We start from the raw sequence: 20,680 nt of genomic DNA, 5'->3' as shown, positions 1-20,680 counted from the left end.
TTTTTTTTTATTTTTTAAATTTGATATAGTGAATTGATTTACTTTACATGTGTTAAATCAACTTGGAAAAACCATACTGGCAATTGTGTGTTATTATTTTTTACTGAAAGATTCAATTTTCTAAAATTCTACTGAGAATTTTTACAGTTTTTGCGATGTGACTTTTATTTCCTTGTAGTGTCATAATCTACTTTTGGCATCATGATATTCCTGGCCTTATACAATGAGTTGAGACATTTTCCATCCTGCTCAATTTCCTGGAAGAGTTTGTGTAGAATTGATATTTTCCTCTTTAAATGTTGAATTAGGTTCATCAGTGAGGTCATGTAGGTCTAGAGATTTCCTTGTGGGGAAGTGTTTTAACCTTTAAACATAAACTGTTCCTCACTGGGCCCTCGTTTGTCCCAGATTTCTAACCCTCAAGTCTCAACCCAGTGATCTTTAGAGGATAATTCTCCAGTTCAGAAAATGTTGAAACATGGACATCATTTCTGAGGAGCTGAAACAATCAGAATAAAGAATCTTAGCAGTAATAACAGTCACTATGACACAGATAAAAAAATGTCTGGGAGAATATATAAAAAAGAAGTACAGAAAGACCAGCAAGAGCCTGAGACTGTGGAAAATACACAGCAAAAACCTTTTCTTTTAGTGTCACCCTCAAAGTTTCCAAATCCAGTCAAGTGTCCAAAATTAATTTGCAGTGAGGGTGAACAGAGATCCATGTGACCAGCTGGTGGCAGGTTTAAGATTTCAGTTTCCATGATTGGCATATAGTACATTCTAAGAGGAAAGAGAATGCAAATAAGGAACATCCAAGGGAAGACAAGCGTTAGATAAGGTCCACAGATTAGTTTGTATCACCACACACACACACACACACACACACACAACACACACAAATTTAACATTTGTTAGAATCTTAAAATCTCTCAAATTCTACTAAACATAAAGGCAACATCCAAAATGTATATTTCTCTGTGATGCCAGGAGTAGTATGTACAAGTAACCTCATGATGAGAAACTTCTGAAAACTGTTTATATTAACAAGCTGTAGCTTCTGGGAAACCAGCACTGACTAACGGAAATACTGGCCAGGCTGATGCCAATGATATTTCCTTTTTCTGCTGTGTTTTATTTGTCTCCTCTCTTCTCTGGATGACATAAATTTTCTACGTTCAGAGGCTAATAATGTCAAAATTCAGGTCTTCACTGTATTATGTATCAGGCTATAGACGTACAATAAAGATAGAAACTTTGTTTCTACTTTTTAAATACTTGGATATCAGGGTTAATGTTTGAGAAAGTTTATAACATGAAAGTAGTTTATAGAAAGACAGAGATAAAAAGAAAAGGAAAGGGGCACCTGGGTGGCTCAGTGGTTCAGTGTCTGCCTTTGGCTTGGGTCGTGATCCCAGAGCCCTGGGATCAAGTCCTGCATCAGGCTCCTCGCAGGGAGCCTGCTTCTCCCTCTGCCTGTTTCTCTGACTCTGTGTGTGTGTGTTTCTCGTGAATTATTAAATAAAATCTTAAAAAAAAAGGAAAGAAAGACCAAAAGAGAGATGAATGTGGACATAAGTCCATTGTTCATTTTAACATGTTAACATTGTCCATCAGAGAAACTAGGTCAAGTAACTGCCATTGTCCTACCAGCCTTTCTTGAGTGGATATTTATAACAACAACAGTAACTGCTGGCACTTACTGAGTGTTTATTAATGACTATTCAGACTATTTTCTCCACGGGAAGTATGTCCTCCCTCATTAAATAGCTCTTATACATGCATGGTATTATAATAGCTCTTTCAGATATGTATTTTTACTATTATTATTTTAACATGAGAGAACGAAGATACAGTGAACTCCAGTAAATCTTTAGGATCATAAACTGGTCAGTTGTGGGTTTATTATTTCAATCTATTTGTTTTGCACCTTGAGCTTGCACTAGGTTATACTCTGGAAATGTATTTCTCTGTGCTTATATCTTGGCAAAATATTGGTTTAAATTCTATCTGCTTCAGATAATATGAGAAAAGTAGGATATGTATTTTCCCCTAACTAATAACTAGAAAATAAAGTTCAAACCACTCTGAAAAAGCATTAAATTAATATATGGTTGAGTGAACCGTTTCTTATATCCCTTACGGCCTCTCTCATACACTCAAATACTTCACTCAAGGTTTTCAAATTCAGATCAGCTATAGTAATATGGGCCCAATTCTTTATTAAAGAATTTCATCGTTTATTTTACAAATATCAGAAAAAAATATATAGTTTTGAATAAAAGTAATTCAAAGCAACAAGAGGGTAACTTTATAAAGATGAAAGATGTAATTCACCAGGCGTAGATAATTATAACTATTTCTAAAAACTTTACTAGAGACATCATACAGAACCAATAGAATCCAAGAAGAAATCCATCCAGATTTATAAAGAGATCAAATGAATATTTTCATTAGTATAATCCTTTTCATCTTTGCAAAGGCGAACTGCACTTTGCAAAGTACAGAATCAATATTCACATATTTTATAAAGCATTCATAGATGGAATCATGCATTAATCATTCTCCAATAATTTGTTAATATCAAAAAATGCTCTATTTTTAAAAGACCTATTATGTGTTTCCCCCCCGTAGAGTTCATTTAGTTACTCCACCCTTTTCTCCATACCAACAAAGTGATATACAAAATGTACAAGGAGGATTTTGTATCATTTAATCAAAACTGGTTCATGCCTCATAAGGTTTTCTCTTAACAATATATTTTTGAAATTATTGTATGTAATCATGTTTTTATTATTCTAATTACTTTTATTGCCTTAATACTTGTGTATTGTTTGTATGGCCACAACTTATTCTCAAACTCAAATATGTTGGGCATTCATGTTGTCAACAATGTTTTGGTACTATAAGCAAATCTACAGTAAATATTACTGACCATAAAGTTTTTGAAGTAGAATTTCTATTTCCAGCTACCAAATTCTCAGAACTCGAAGTGTTATGTTCAAGAGCATGGGCATTTAATTGTAATAGATATTGACAGACTGATTTCCAAAAAGGCTGAAAATATTTCACATTTCTACCATTCAGTATGTTAGAGTACAACCTCTCCCTCAGCATCAGGCATAATCATCTCCCTCCTCTCTTTATTTTATAGTATCAGGTGTTAGAGTCACATTATTTTTCATTTCTTAATATCTCTAGAATAAAAGTAGAACTTACAATCAATGGTATGTTAAATTTCTATTTGCCAATTTTTTTTCTTTTTTTTTAAGATTTTATTTATTTATTCATGAGACACACACAGAGAGGCAAAGACAGAGGGAGAAGCAGGCTCCATGCAGGGAACCTGATATGGGACTTGATCCTGGGACTGCGAGATCATGCCCCGAACTAAAGGAAGATGCTCAACTGCTGAGCCACGCAGGCATCTCTATTTTTTTTTTCATAATGATATATTAAATAACATTTTGTCTTAGAGTCCATGAAATACAATATCAACTCATTCAATAAGTATAAAATGAATTAAAAAATATTTGTGATATGAAAACACTGTGTGATAGTTTAACTGGCAATTTAATTTTGTCTTTTGGTAACATATTAAAAAATACAAATGTCTTATAAACAATTGCATCTTAAATTCAATGAATTAAACAATATTCCATGATGTTGTACCCCTACCCAATAGCTACAATACATGGGGTCAGGAGGAAAGGTAGAAATAAAAATGGACCCTCTCACCATCACTCCCAATAACCCACATGCATGATAATGAATTATTCATTCCATCCCCAAAACTGGATTAAGGTTTCTAGCCCATTAGGAAGAAGGAGAAGTTATTTCTGCCAGGGAACACAGTAAGTAGCCCACTGAATGTGGAGCTGCCACTTCCCACTGGTCACTTTGGATTCTTTGGCATATGGGCCAGAGGACAAATGAAGGAGTTAATTTCCTGGAAATGGTAATAGATCCTGATTTTGACAAGAAGCTGTAACCGACACTATACAATTGCAACAGTAAGGAAAGTACCTAGAATCTAGGGGATTCACTGGGAACTTGGTGGTGTGTGTATGTCCAGGGGTAATAGAAAACAAAGCTACTAAGACTCAGATGCCTGCAGCAGGATATGGGTGTCACTGACTGAGTCTGTTTGCACTGTTACACACACACACACACACACACACACACACAAACACACACACGCACACGCACAGACCGGTTGGCTTATAAACAACAGAAATGTAATTCTCACAATTTTAAAAAGTGGGAAGTCCAAGATCAGGGTACCAGCAGACCTGGTTTCTGGTGAGATCTTACCTTCTGATTCATAGATAACATCTTTTCACCGTGACCTCACATGGTAGAAGAATCAGGGGAGCTCTCCAGCATACCTTTTATAGGGACACAATTCCACTCATGAAAATTCAGTCTTCATGACTTAATCACCTCCTCAAGAAGGCCTACTTCCAAGTACGCCCTCATTGGCCATTAGGTTTCAACTTATGAATTTTGAGGGGACACAAACATTCAGACCATAGCAGTCCTCTTATCATAGAAGCATCGCTGAATGACCAAAATGTTGCCCAGGTGTAAGAGAAATCAAAATAGGTTATGGGGAAGGCAGATGATGAGACATATTTTTAGCTATAAGAGCAATTACACTAAGTAACAGGACTGTAGCTTGTTTCTTAAAGATACCACCTTGAAGTGGACTCTGCGACAGATTATACTTTCTGTCTCCAAGAAGAAATAATGGAGTCTTCATCCATAATAAGTCCCCTCTTGTAATACTGGAGATGGTAATAATGAAGGTACAAGGAACTGTGATGGGTGTAGTGGACTGCACCAGATATCTCTGATTAATTACTTGAAACCCTTTGTCGTTTCCTTTTTTAATTGTATCTGTTGCCTGGGCTCCCTTATCTTCATTTTTCTGATCTGATTAGAAGTAGGATCTACAATTATCAGGATCTAGTAATACAATAACAGAGTATAAATCAGTATAAATTCAGGGTCGTCCACATAGAACTTTTGACCTCACAAAACTTAACTATTAGTAGCCTACTGTTGACTCGAAGTCTTATCAATAACACAAAGGAGTCCAAACCTAAACCACTCCATTGACACCCTGGGTGACCATCAGCTTTCCCAGGTTTGTGGCCCAAGGATACTAACAGAGAGGGCCCCCACATACTCTGGGAGCAGCAGGTGCAGACAGGTACCTTCCATTCAGTCCTTGTAGACTTCAAGTAGCCCTTGAAGGCCACCCAAGGTGTTCCGTTGTAAATGAATGCCTGGTGGCTTTTGCAGTCAACTCTTTTTTTTTTTTTAAGTCTATGTATAACTGGATTGGCACAGCTTAAACCTGTATTGTACAAAGGTCAACTGTACACATAATTAGATAAATTAATCATTTCTTATTATAGAAAAGATTTTGCTGCAAAATATAATTTGTTTTCAATTGAAAGAGGAGAAATTCTTTTGGAATGGGTAATTGTCAATTTATTTGGAAGATAAAAAGGCATATGCAAGGCATTTTTTGAGATAGAAATATAATAGTGTGGGGTTTTATTACCAAATATTAAAACTCTAATAACATAAACTATGTATGATTGGTGCAACAAAGGCAAAGGAATTAATTGAATAGAACACTAAATTTAGAAATAGAACATAATACATGGATTGATTTTCTTATTTGCTGTTTCGAGAGTACCTGTTAGGGTATCTACTTGGGTAACTATAAAATTGTGTTTAATGTAGATATACATTGTGAGGGAGATGAATATGTCATAGTCATTCACTGTGTAAGGATGAATAAAAATACAAAAGAGTGAAAAAACTTTTATCGTAATAGACAATTAGTGCGTAATAATTACGACTTTTCCATCCACAAAATACTTAGGAAGAAGAAACTCTCTTTTGTTTGTTTACATAGTAGGAGAGCAGTACTGTGTTAAATCTTAGAGGCTAGGGATGCCTGGATGGCTCAGTGGTTGAGTGTCTGGCTTGAGCTCATGGCGTGATCCCAGGGTCCTGGAATCGAGTCCCACATCGGGATGCCCATAAGGAGCCTGCCTATGTCTCCCCCTGCCTATGTCTCTGCCTCTCTCTCCGTGTCTCTCAAGAATTAATATATATATATATATATATATATATATATTTAATTTAGAGGCAAAATATTTTGGCCCTACTATTTTTATAGAAGCCAACATATTTTTTCTCTCTTTTCTTCTGTCTCTTCCTTAATTCTTCCCCACCCCCTCTCTTTTCTCTCTTTTCTTTTCTTACTCCCTTCACCCACCCTCCCCTCTTCTTTCTTTCTTTTTCTTTCTTTCTTTCTTTCTTTCTTTCTTTCTTTCTTTCTTTCTTTCTTTTTCTTTTTCTTTCTTTTTCTGTCTTCTTTCTTTTTTTCTTCCTTTCTTTTCTTCTTTCTTCTTTCTTTCTTTCTTCTCTCCTCTCTTCTTTCACAGAAATAATTATGATTTCCCATGATTGTTATTTAATTTTCTCCATATAAAATAATTTAATAAGAGTACTTCTTTTACATGTTCAGGGGGCTCATGTCCTTACTAGGAAACAGACCTTCATTTTCAGGCCTAGGGGATCTCATGCTTTACTAAACAAACACTTTTACTTTTCTTCCTTTCTTTTTATTACTAACCACAAATCATTATAAAGAACAAGGGCACTCTTTTTCCAAAGCACCTGCATTTAATTGTACGTTATTGCATATCCTGCAGGAAGACAAGAGCAGCTGTACTGATACAAGAAGAAAAAAAAAAGATAGGGAATATGCTCACTTGGAGAATGATTTACATTGTTCAGAGGGGGAAAAAAAACAAAATTAAATAGAAGCTCTGAAGCTAAATAACATAGGTGCTTCGGTTTTGCCAAGATTTTATTTTTACCACCTCTTCCTTTGACTCCATCATGTTAACACTCTGAAATAAAAGCATTATAATCTGAAAGTCAATATCCTGAAAGGTATCTATTAAAACCTCACCTTACAGAAAAAAAAAAATACTGTAGTTGACTGAGCTTCAGTCTCCTGTTTGTTATTAGTGGGAAGATTTCCCACACAGCCTTGGCTGTTTTTCAAAGTCTACATTTAAATGCATATAATTCAATAAGAGAAGGCACTATGTCTTGTAGGAGTGGTTTACTTACAAGGTAAAATTTAACTTAAATCAAGGCAGTAAATATTTCTTCTTCATCTTGCTGTCTATATAAAGTTTTAATTGGTTACTTGTGAAAGGTTATAAAAATCCAGTCATGCAAAAGGATAAGAAAAGTATGCACACTTTGAATTTCATAATAACTGCTTTCAATCTTTACAAGAGTGTTTTATGGAACAGAAACTATAACTAGAAAGTTGCAAAGACCCCTGCAAAAATACCTTTCTCTCATTTTTTATTTAATGTTCTCTCAGACTATGCAACTATAGGGCAGGGAAAGATAGTAAAACTGGATATGGAGTCTGGACTTAAAAATGTTATACCAGGATTTTTTTTTTTAGATCCATTGCAGTTGTATAGCAGCATAATCTATATTTACAGCATGGAGCCTGGGAATTAGGAGTTACACTTGACTCCTCTCCTGTATTATTCTTTTTCTTATAATTCTGCATATTGCCATTCTGAAAAAAAATTAAATTTTATCAATTAAATTCATGCTAGAAAATGACATAAAATGTCTAAAATACAAAACTTATTTTGTAGTTTTGACTGTAGTTATGGGCCGGAGATTGCGGCTCATAATACCTAAAACTTAGGTGTTATGAAATGTCATAAAAGGAAATTTTATGATAGAAAGAGGAGTCAGGGTGAATGAGTCTGCCTCTGATCATTTAAGCACTGGCGAGTCAGAGAGAGTTCTGTCTTTATCTTTTGTGGCACTTTGAGGACAGGCTCCTGGGCCACCCTGCAAAAGGTGCTAGGAGCTGGTATCCTTTCAATTCAGTGTCACAATATGACAATCTCCAACCTTCTCAGGAGAAGAAGAAATTAGAGCACTGTATTAATAATGGATGTCATGGATATTAAGGAAACACAGTGGAATGAATGAGAATGGAATGGAATGAATACTTTAAATTGATACAACTGAAAGCAAGTTGCTGAACATTCACTAAATATTTATCAGCTGTAGTTACTATTTGCTCCCCTTTTCCATGATGCCTATGTTCTGTATGCTACAAAACCAACTATTGTTTTGGAAATTCACTTTACATATGGTAGTTAGTCAGTTAAGAAGTTCTCATGAATTCTTCTCCGGATATGATTTCTATAAAACCTGTCTATATCTAATATATGATATATATGATTTTAGTTCCTCTCTTCTCTTATTGTTATTATTATTCCTGATTTTGCTTTGCTCAGGTTTAAGTTCTTTATGAAGTATATATTTTCTTCCCCCCCCCTTAATGCGTGTTGGTACATGCATGATATGTATGTAAAGAATATTTAAAACCATTTATTTTAGGTGAGCTTCTGAATGAAGAAGTTTTTTTAAAAAACATTTAATCAATGCACTTCGGTTTACTTATTATTAGATGTATTTCTTCATTAAATTTTCTGTATCTAAAATTAATTCAATATTTATGGAAATTTTATCAATGCTAGTCACTATGTAACCATAATGTAAATTCAGAAAAAATATTTATTGAAAGTGTAATTATTTAAGTGTATACATATTTCCATCGATTTGATTTCTTAAGAGCCTGATATGCAAATTTCAAGAAAAAAACTCAAAAGAAAATAGGAAGCATAAGTTAAATCTTTGACAAAGAGAGGAAAAATACAAAATCAGTTTTATTGATGCCAGAACTGATTCTGTTTTCCATAGGAAATAAAATTATTTTGTAAGGAAAACAAAATAAAAGTGGGGTTGATTCAAAATGAAAGTGGTTTCAGGGTTTTTTATTCTTTTGTTTGTTGGTGGTAGTGTTTTTGTCATTGAAATTATCTCTGAGTTAGAGGATTTAGAGGTCTAATAAGAGAAGTAGTGAAGTTGAGAACCAGATTGCCTAGGTTTTTTTTTTTTAATAAATTTATTTTTTATTGGTGTTCAATTTGTCAACATACAGAATTACACCTAGTGCTCATCCCATCAAGTGCCCCCTTCAGTGCCCGTCACCCAGTCACCCCACCCCCCGCCCTCCTCCCCTTCCACCAGAGTCAGGAGTCTCTCATGTTCTGTCTCCCTTTCTGATATTTCCCACTCACTTTTACTCCTTTCCCCTTTATTCCCTTTCACTATTTTTTATATTCCCCAAATGAATGAGAACATATAATGTTTGTCCTTCTCTAATTGACTTACTTCACTCAGCATAATACCCTCCAGTTCCATCCACGTCGAAGCAAATGGTGGGTATTTGTCGTTTCTAATGGCTGAGGAATATTCCATTGTATACATAAACCACATCTTCTTTATCCATCATCTTTCGATGGACACCGAGGCTCCTTCCACAGTTTGGCTATTGTGGACATTGCTGCTAGAAACATCGGGGTGCAGGTGTCCGGGTGTTTCATTGCATCTGTATCTTTGGGGTAAATCCCCAACAGTGCAATTGCTGGGTCGTAGGGCAGGTCTATTTTTAACTCTTTGAGGAACCTCCACACAGTTTTCCAGAGTGGCTGCACCAGTTCACATTCCCACCAACACTGCAGGAGGGTTCCCTTTTCTCCGCATCCTCTCCAACATTTATGGTTTCCTGTTTTGTTAATTTTCCCCATTCTCACTGGTGTGAGGTGGGATCTCATTGAGGTTTTGATTTGTATTTCCCTGATGGCAAGTGATGCGGAGCATTTTCTCACGTGCTTGTTGGCCATGTCTATGTCTTCCTCTGTGAGATTTCTCTTCATGTCTTTTGCCCATTTCATGATTGGATTGTTTGTTTCTTTGCTGTTGAGTTTAATAAGTTCTTTATAGATCTTGGAAACTAGCCCTTTATCTGATACGTCATTTGCAAATATCTTCTCCCATTCTGTAGCTTGTCTTTTAGTTTTGTGGACTGTATCCTTTGCTGTGCAAAAGCTTCTTATCTTGATGAAGTCCCAATAATTCATTTTTGCTTTTGTTTCTTTTGCCTTCGTGGATGTATCTTGAAGCAGTTACTGTGGCCTAGTTCAAAAAGGGTGTTGCCTGTGTTCTCCTCTAGGATTTTGATGGAATCTTGTCTCACATTTAGACCTTTCATCAATTTTGAGTTTATCTTTGTGTATGGTGCAAGAGAGTGGTCTAGTTTCATTCTTCTGCATGTGGATGTCCAGTTTTCCCAGCACCATTTATTGAAGAGATTGCTTAGGTTTTGAAACAAGTCTTTGCCACTTACTAGCTATGAGGCTTTATGGCAAGCACTTAACTAGTAAGATTGATTTGTGAATGACCTGAATTTATGTATGTTGTGTTTAGGACAGTGACTGGCACATGTATTCTCACTAAAATTATTATTATTGCCTTGTCATTGTTTTTATTCCTTGCCAGAGCGCTGAACTTATTGAGAAATTAGACAAAGGTTTAAGGTTTATCTGAAACCAGAGGGTCTTTCTTTGTTGGAGAACAAGCTGATGGAGATTGCGGCTCATATCTGAAGTTTTCCAAAAACTGAATCTGGGAATGAGACAGACTTCTCACCATTTCATAGCCAGTCACGCATTAGGAGAGTAATCTCTGCCATAGTGACAGTGTTTATGGCTGAAAAATTAAGGCATGAAGGGATAGAGAGGAACAGAAGAGTAGAGAGCTACTAAAAGACAGGGAAAATGAAGAAGCTATGCTCCAGATTCCTTTTTTTTTTTTCTCTAGATTCTGTTGTCTGTTTCCAATGTTCCAAATCATCAAAATAATTCCAGCAATCTTACAGCCCTGGCAAGTAAAGGGGCTAAAAGGAAAGGAGTTTTGCAATAAAGGACTTCCCTCTACAATAATGGTAATTTCCAGGGAAGGAAATAAACCTTGCTCTCTGCTCAAAAAATTACGATTTAGAATAATTAAAAATTAAAAAAAAAAGATCAGTAAATCCACTACATGACAAATGGTCTAACAATTACCTTGAGGGCCAGACTTCAGATAGAACCTAATTCCAGACAGGTCTTTGGTCTGGTTCTTTTCATTGTTTTCCCAGAAGATTGAAAAAAAATTGTTTGGGAAGTATATTATTTAGTACATTTAAGGAGTCAAATAATTTCCTCCATATACATACATTTGTCATTTAACCAACATTTATTGCCTTTGATGCAGAAACTGTCAAAACAAATTGTGTGGTGTGGAAGACTTTCTAGTAGGTCTAAGATTAAGAACAGATACAGGTAACAAGTAGAGGCATAGATGTAAGCTAGATATAGATGTAGACATAGGATAAGGTGTAGCTTTGTCAATGTCTATTTGCATGTAAATTCATTCATTAAATTTTAGAGTGAAGCAATTATTAAACAAAAATGTTTTAAGATATGGAATCCTGGAAAACCGTTGCTGGGAAAATATTCTTTCCACTTATGTGGAAAAAAACGATTACAATCTAAGTTTGGAGAGACTGTTGAAGATGACTAATTGTTACACCCACAAACGCTTGGCTTAACTGGTATTACTATCAAAACAATACAAGATAAATTCATATGATTCATGATAAAGATTACCATCAGTCTTTAAGAAAAATATTTGCTGACAATTTTTATTTTAGCTCTTTTAATCCAACACAATCGACATTCTTATAATATTTTAAGTTAGCCTAATTCTATTTAGTCTAAAAGTGATGAGAGCTTGTCATGAAACTGAAATATTATTCTATTAATGGGTTTATTTTCAACAGACAGTTTCGTGAAAGTGCAATTTCAATTTTCCATTCAAAGGGAATTTTAATTGGTTTCTTGCCATTCTCTAAACATTTATGGAATTCTATTCCATTTTACTGCAAAAGGAATTTCATTATAGATAAGTTCACAAGAAATAAAATCCCATCTTAACTCAGAAATAAGTATAGCTTCTTCTCAGAAAACTAAGCATACTAAATTCCTTATAATAAAGGGGAATCTGTCTAAACACTGAGCCTGCTGCTTCTTCATCTTAAGAATGCCTATTATTTAACATGCTCCCATCAAAAATTGCTGTAATGAGAAACTATATACAATATTATTCTGGATTTTAGGTTTGCAGACACAGATACTTCAAACATTAAGGATCTATCTATTTTTGTAAGAGTTGTAGATGATAAACAGCTATACATTAAAAATATTTCCTTACATTTTGTAAATTAGAAAAATTCTACCAATAATACAAGTGAAAAAAGAAACCGTATATTTGTTACATTCACTAATTTTCCTTTTCTTTCTTTCTTTTTTTAACCCTAGATGATCCTTTTTTCCTCGGATGGGTTTTTCTTCTGGAAACTGTTGTTTTTTTGTCCTTTAAAGATATTTATTTATTTATTTATTTATTTATTTATTTATTTATTTATTTAAGAGAGAGAGAGCACAAGCAAGGGGAGCCTGACATAGGACTCAATCCCAGGACCCTGGTTTCATGGACTGAGCTGAAGGCAGATGCTTAACTGACTGAACCACCCAGATGCCCAAAGCTGTTGTTTCTTACTTGGCAAATAAATGACATGATTGGTGCAAAAGGGAGAAGAATTAGGAAGTTTAAAGCAGAAACAAGTTCATCACTCAGTTAGACTGTCTGCTTTAACTTCCATCATCCATTGTCCCTCTCGGGAATGGGCGGATGTAGGGACATATTTCGTAAAGATGAAGGCTGCAAGGTGCAGAATAGTTTGCTTAGTTTAAATTTTTCACAGGAGAATTTGCAAAGCAGTATAATGAGGTGGTAAGGAGGATATATTTGACATCAGACTGAAATATGTTCAAATTCAAGCTCTGCCACATTGTAGATGTAAGGACTTGTCAATTTGTCAAACCCTTCAAACCCCGAACCCTCGATTCAAAAATCAGCCTAATAACATCGACCTCAAGAGTTTTTATGAGAATCAAATCCAATTATGTGTGAAAAAACATAATGTGTAATATCCCTCACACACTAAGCAGGTAACAATATTATTCTTTGTGCTGAAACAATGACCAGATATAATTACAAGTTGGAATCACAGTCAATACACCCACTGGGTTGTCTTAAAGAAGGCAGACACTTAAGGGAAGGATAAATGCTAATTATAGAAATGGTCTTTTTGTTCCTTAATGCCAGAGTGTTCTGTTTGTTGGTTTGTTTGTTTTTAAATCCTACACACCTTCAAGAGTTTGACAGCGGATATTCAGAGAGGAGATGTCAGCATATCAAGCAGTGGATAGCTGAGTGAATACCAGGGATGAAGCCTGAGCAGAAATGGTTATTATAATGTGACTGAAACAGTTCTCTGCAACTTTAGTAAATTTAGCTTTGACTTATGATGGAACTCTGGGTTCCAAAATAGCAGTGTCACTGTTAATTTTCCAATACTTAAATTTCGGAGTTGTCCTTTCAGGACGCTTTTGATTGACTTTTGACTGAGAACCCCAAGGGCTTAAGGTGAGTGGAGAGAGGCCTTGGGCAGTGGAGGTGAAGCAGAGGTTTCACTACGACAAGCACATGGGCAGTGGCCACAGGAACCACTGGCTGTGGGCCCCGACCGGTGCCTGCGTTGCTCCTCAGTGCGACAGGGTCCCTTTGATGCTGGCCTCTTCACTCTCAGCCCATCCCCATTCCAATCACACCTTACACATCCTTGCACATCTTTTCATGGTTCTCCGTGGGAAGCCAGTCACACTCCTTCAGGCAGAGGTGTCATGTGTTTAGATGCTAGAATTGCAGCTCTTACTTTGTAGGCAGTGGCCTAATACTTTTCTACCTTGGGTGTTCTTCCCAATACTATGGGTTTAGTCAATTATTTATTTATTTTAATTAAATAAATAGTAATGGGGCATTGTTTAAGCATAAAGAATATATCATCTTGCTGGCTGGCAGCATTAATAATATATACTTTACTTTTTCTATTCAATATTTAACTTGGCATCAAAGTACGTATGCTATTTTTTCTATTGTTCTGATGTGTTTAGCGTTCTTTGTTCTTTTATGTTCAAAACCTATATCATTTTTTTGTGAATATATTTCTCAAGACTTCTGCAAACAAAAAATAATAATCTGAGAGTCTCTGTCCTTCAATAGAGTAAGTCATTTTAATGAAAATGTTTAATGTATTGGACATGGACCTGCTATTATATTTTATATATTTTATTTTCTAAGCTTCCTTGTAAATTTTTCTTTGTTTTTTTTTTTTTCACTTTACTTTTCAGAGTAAACTGAAATTTAATGGTATTTCCACTGCTAATGGAGGGGAGTGTACGTGATTTACATTTTTTAGCAATTAATTTTAATTTTTAAATAACACTCAAAATATTTTTTTAACAAAATTGGGAATGACTAATATTTATAACTCCCCACCAGATAAGAAGCCAGATATAACAGTTATCCAAGTAGAATTATCCCACTCCACATACATTAATGATACTCATATTTTTTGAGAATTCTTATTCTCTTGTTATTTTGTTTTCTTGGTAACTAACCTTCCTTAATATTGCAACATGCCTCAAACTTTCTGCAGACTCTCATGAGGAAATAATCCAAGTTATTTTTTTTAACTCTGTATCTGCTCCTCCTCAGATTGGTTATTTTTAACGAATATTTATCTATTTATTTATTTAGATTATTTATTTTTTTTTAATTTTATTTATTCATGAGAGACACAGAGGGAGAGGCAGAGACACAGGCAGAGGGAGAAGCAGGCTCCGTGCAGGGAGCTCGATGTGGGACTCAATCCCAGAACCCCGGGATCATGCCCTGGGCCAAAGGCAGACACTCAACCACTGAGCCACCCAGGTGTCCTTCAGATCAGTTATTTTATGAACATTATTTTTCTGTGTATTCTTGTTCCTTTGCTTTTCCAATGACTAATGATTTTAAATGAGTCATATAGACATAACTAAAGCATTGGCTTTCTTAATTGCAAAGCATAATATTTCTATCCAGCTTTGAAAGTCTGCTTCACATCTATCCCTCCACTATGTGTATCACCTGGCTGTGGCCGTGTGGGTAAGTGGGCAGGGAGTATTTACACAAAGTGGTCAGTTGGAGTGGTCATAAAGAAAATAGCCCATGTGAATAAAAAAGTTAAAAAAATGAATCTGGATTTATGTATTATAATTCATTTTATCGTTAAACTTTCTCTTTTTCTTCGTATGTTTTCTAACCTTATCAATAAGATTCAAAGCAGCCTTTTCCTGTTTCTCTCTAATGCCAAAGGACACAGTAGGAAGACGCAGAGGAAAGTTGCCATTTTACTTATGGAGCTTCATGAAGGTTACTCTTGGGGCTACAGAGGGACAGGATGAAAGCTTAGAAGGATCATGGATCCAAACGTTTTATGGTCAATCAGCTAATTACTCTAACTTTGGCCTCAGCCTTTCTTCTCTTCCCAGTTCTTGCCCTGTACAAAGGTCACGTTTTCTGGGGATCTCTTGAAAAGAAGAGCCTTCAATGATACACTCATCCTCCTCTGTGCCAGTCGGGTTCCCAGACTTCACCAGGGTGAATTCTAGCTCAGTTTTTGTTGTGGTGGTGGTTGTTTGTTGTTTTCTGGGTTTTTTTTGCTTTTTTATAGAATTTTGTTGCTGTAACGATAGGCTGTTGACAAAATGTTTTTCTACTCCCATTACTTTTATTGGTTTCTCACACTTTCCTTTGGTTCTTTCAGCTAAATTGTGTTTGGGGAGAGAGGTAAGTAGAAACCTATGTTCGGGACACAATTTTGAAGCTGAAGTTAGAAATGACCTCTTGAACTTTCACTGAATCTGTCTGCTTTGTTGTTAAATAGCTGGACTGTTTGGATTACGTGCCCCGATGTAAAGAATCTTTGCATAACTTGAATAATAGGAATTGGCCATAGATGTATAATCAAAATACCCCGCCATTTGCTTATTTTCATATTCCAATAAATACTTTAACTTTCAAAGAACATTGGACACATAAAGTTCATTGGAATTAAATGATGCTTCACTCTCTTGTAACAGACTTCAGTTACCTCTATTTAGTCAAATTGGCAGTACTCATAAAATGAATGGCTGGACTTACCTGGGGCGGTATTAACTTTTAGGGGACTATCACCAGGAAGTGTCTACTTTAGAAAGCAGGCATTTTCCAGAATTTCTTCTCTTTAACATTTCTTTTACTCAGCTCCTGTTCTTTGTGAGAGTCTTTTAATTCGTTTACTTAAATAACAATACCTCGGTTAATACTTATTAAAGGATCTTGCTATTGTTTTTCAACTATCTGTCTTTTGATGTTTGATTTCTCTTCTCTGTGAGGAAAAAAGAGAAACAAAACTGACTGGCTAAGCATCCCTGTTCAGAGTTGCAGGAACTTTAGCTACTAATTAGGAGTCAGTTATTTCTAATTATTTTTCCTTATATAATAGGGCCAGCCAGCCTGGCCCCATATCTGAAAATTCCAGGGAATAAAACATGAATCACGGGGAATGTTTTGAAGGCATTATGGACTGAATGTGTTTGTCTTCGCAGAATTCATGTTTTCAAGCCTTGTATACCGGTATTTAGAGATGAGGGTGTTTATGACGTAAATAAGTATGGATGAAGTCCTGAGGGTGAGACCCTTGTAATGGGATCAGGACCTTAAAAGAAGAGACATAGGAAGAGTTTGCTCTTTCTATCCTCATACACCTTGGAAAAGCCCTGTGAGCACACAGCAAGAAGGCAGCTGTCTGCAAGCCCAGAAGAAGCTTCTGGCCAGAACCTGACCAATCTAGCACGTAGATCTCAGACCTCCAGTCTCCTTCATTGTGAAAAAACAAATGTCTGTTGTTTAAGCCACCTCGTCTAGGCTACTTTGTGATGGCAGCACAGAAAGATGAAGTCAGAGGGGCAAATCTACTGCCCCTCAACCCCTTGGTTGCTGCAATCAAATTCTCAGTCCTGGGGACCCAGAATCTCTGCGCCAAACTTGAGGCATGTTTATTTTTCTGAGATGCTACTATTGCTGGGCCCTTTAAAAGGATAACCCATTTGGGATCCCTGGGTGGTGCAGCGGTTTGGCGCCTGCCTTTGGCCCAGGGCGCGATCCTGGAGACCCGGGATCGAGTCCCACGTCGGGCTCCCGGTGCATGGAGCCTGCTTCTTCCTCTGCCTGTGTCTCTGCCTCTCTCTCTTTCTCTCTCTGTGACTATCATAAATAAATAAAAATTAAAAAAAAAAAAGGATAACCCATTTGTGTCTGTTTAATTGTGGTAGCTCCTGATTCCTAATACCTTCTATGTTTCACCCACTTATATAAAAAGCCACTTTTATCATATAAAATTCGGGCCTGGAAACAACTCTAATAATTAGAAAGATTTTATCCATAGTTTTCCTTTATAATCTAGTTTCCCACACTTATCATACAGAACTGATGTAACACTGTAGGCCTTCCCACCAAAGTAAAAAAAAGAGGGATGCCTGGGTGGCTCAGTGGTTGGGCGGCTGCCTCCGGCTCAGGTCCTGGTCCCGGGATCCAGGATCGAGTCCTGCATTGGGCTCCTGCAAAGTGCTGGGCCTGTGTCTCTGCCTTTCTCTCTCTCTTTGTGTCTCTCATGAGTAAATAAATAAATCTTTAAAAAAAAAAGTAAAAAAAGAAAGGAAGGAGGAAGGGAGAAAAGAGAGTAGGGAAGGGAGGAAGAGAATGGGGGGAAAAAGGAAACACATTATTATTTGAAATAATTATAAGAATAAAAATAACTATTGAAAATTATTATAAGAAATAATTTCTTCCTTGGCTCCATTTTATATTTCCAAACTTGCCAACTTTTTTTTCATACATGTTGAACTATTTTTGAATATCAAAACAATTTTGGCTCTTTTCACATTATACATTTTTACCGGTTTTCATCCAAGAATGCTAGCATCCTATAAGTGAGTGAATCATGTAGACTTTGAATCTATTTCCTTAATATTTGCCTATATAAATATAACAATAAAACCAAATTACTTTTGGGACGCCTGGGTGGCTCAGTGGTTGAGCATCTCCCTTTGGCACAGGTTGGGATCCCCACATCCTGGGATCCAGCCCTGCATCAGGCTCCCAGCAGAGAAACAGCTTCTGCCTCTCCCTATGTCTCTCCCTCTCTCTGTGTCTCTCATGAATAAATAAAATCTTAAAAAAAAAAAAAACACTTTTGTTTCCTTCTGGCTTCTTATTAACAATTAGATGCAAACTTTCCAAGTACTCATAGTACATTGATGGATGGTTGCTTGCTTTGTGGGATGCATTTAAAATGCTGGGGTGCGATCTCTATCAAAATATAAATCAGTCATTGTGAGGATAGACTTGAATATTGATTCTGTGGTGAAAATTCTCAGGAGATGGTTTTTAGAAAGCCACAGATTAAGACTTTGTCTATATAGAAGTACCATCGAGCATTTATTGATCTTTGGCTAAATCAGTATATAAATGATGGTACATACGGCTTCACTGTTGCCAGAGGACTTAAATTACATGTTGTAGGTCTAAAATCTCAAACATTCATAATAATACAAACAGATAAGTGTACATTTTGACAGAATAGAAGCCATTGTTGCTGCATATGAAATCACTGATATCTTTGTAAAATCCCAGTGCCCTGAAAAGTAGACGTAAACAAAATTGCATTGCAAGGATATAGATAATAGCAAGCAGAAAAACGAGAGGGAGGTCCTGGTTTTTTGTGGATCACAATGGGTGAAATCAGATGTATGAGTTGATAAGATTTCTTTTCGTTTACCTTATTTGCCAACAGAAATAAAAAAAGCTATGGAAATATTGACAGTGAAATATAAAATATTACATGAATTACATTAAAACTTTGTTACCACTTCCATTCCAGTTTTGGCTGCTTTGCCCAGCTGCCACTAAAAGTAGAAATTTTATTACAGAAAAGGTATGAACAGGGACGCTTGAGTGGCCCAGTGGTTGAGCGCCTGCCTTGGGTGTGATCCTGGAGACCCGGGATCAAGTCCCACGTCGGGCTCCCTGCATGGAGCCTGTTCTCCCTCTGCCTGCGTCTCCGCCTCTCTCTGTGTGTCTCTCATGAATAAAATAAATAAAAATATTTTTTAAAAAGTATGAACAAACAAAGGAAGTGAACAAACTAAGTTTACTTTTTCACAAAGAAGCACTTTACATACCGGCATTTAGCTTAATTTACTTTATACAAAAGAAATGTATTTTCTCTTTTAAATATATAGTATTTTTAAGTGATGACAATGATACCATAGCAGCAAACACTTAAGGGAAAGTGTCTTCCTTTTCTTCTCTTCAGCCTATTCTCAATAGAGCTGCCACAGTGACCCTCTTAAAATGTGTATTGTAGATGATGCCTTTCCCCTACTCAAAACCTTCCCCTGACTACCTATGGCATTCAGTGGAGTCATGTTCCCAAGAGTGATTAAAGGACCAGGTATCCCCTAACCCCCTGGTATGTCTACCTTCATCTCCTATTTTTTTTCCTTTTGCTCTCCAAACCCTCTTTGCTGATTATTAAATATGCTATTCACTTCCCTCTCTTTGAGTCTTTACACTTTTATCAAATGACTCCTCATCATTAAAGTATTCTCTGACCAAACCACATAAAACAGAATCAACCTCCCCCTGCCCCCACTCACACAATTCTGGAGACAGCTGTGCCCATTCCCCTTATCCTGTGTTGTGGTTTTTGTCATTGGGTTTATCACACAACTACTTTTTACTGAAGTGTAATTAGCACACAGTGTTGTATTAGTTTAAGTTGTACAATATAATTTAAGAGTTCTATTCATTATTCAGGGCTCACCAAGATATAAGTGTACTTTTGGTATTTTTTATCTATTTTGCCCACAATTTGTATTGGTTTATCCTCACCTTAGCCAGTGAAATGAAAGATCTCCGAAGGCAAGCACTTTGACTATTTTGTTTACTGCTATATGTAGACTATGGAAAGACATCAACATTTCCCACACTTACCTACTTTAATCTTTATAATAAGTCTTTACAGGAGATATTATGAAATACGTTTTACAGAGAAGAAAGCTAAAGTTTAAATTATACCTATTTCCAAAGATTACCCACCTTTTAGCTGGGAGACCAGAGCTTTTACACATGTAGATTGATGTATTGCTTGGAACAGTAGTTTCTCTATTCTATGCATTTCACTTTTGAGGTTGCTAGTCATTTGGTAATTCAAAGGACATTCAAATATCATCCCAATACTGAAAAAATTAAATAATATTTGCCATCTATTTCCTGTCTTAGTCACCAATCTCTGAGCCAGAAAAAAAAAAATAAAATAAACCAACTACTAGAACTAAAATTATTTATAGTTCAACCTCAAATAGTGCCATTTAGGTTTATTGTTTGTTTTTCTATTAAGTCAGGGAGTAAGTTGTTCTACACTTTTTAATTCAGGAGATTATATGCAGTATTACTATCAGACAAAACCAATAAATAATGTGTATCTCTCAACACCACCATTCCCAAAGCCCTATCGCTTCTTTTGTTAACCAAACTTTGCTCTGATATCTCAGAAAAGGTGTGAGATGGCCCCCACACATGCTACCCAACACACAATATGTCAGTTTCCCACAGATTTCCTATATCAGATACTGCTATAACTGGATGGTCTCCTTTTTTCAGGCCTTTC

Source organism: Nyctereutes procyonoides, unplaced genomic scaffold (assembly GCF_905146905.1).
Source record: "Nyctereutes procyonoides isolate TBG_1078 unplaced genomic scaffold, NYPRO_anot_genome, whole genome shotgun sequence".
NCBI classification, from domain to species: domain Eukaryota; kingdom Metazoa; phylum Chordata; class Mammalia; order Carnivora; family Canidae; genus Nyctereutes; species Nyctereutes procyonoides.
Note: the sequence above shows the minus strand (reverse complement) of the source record.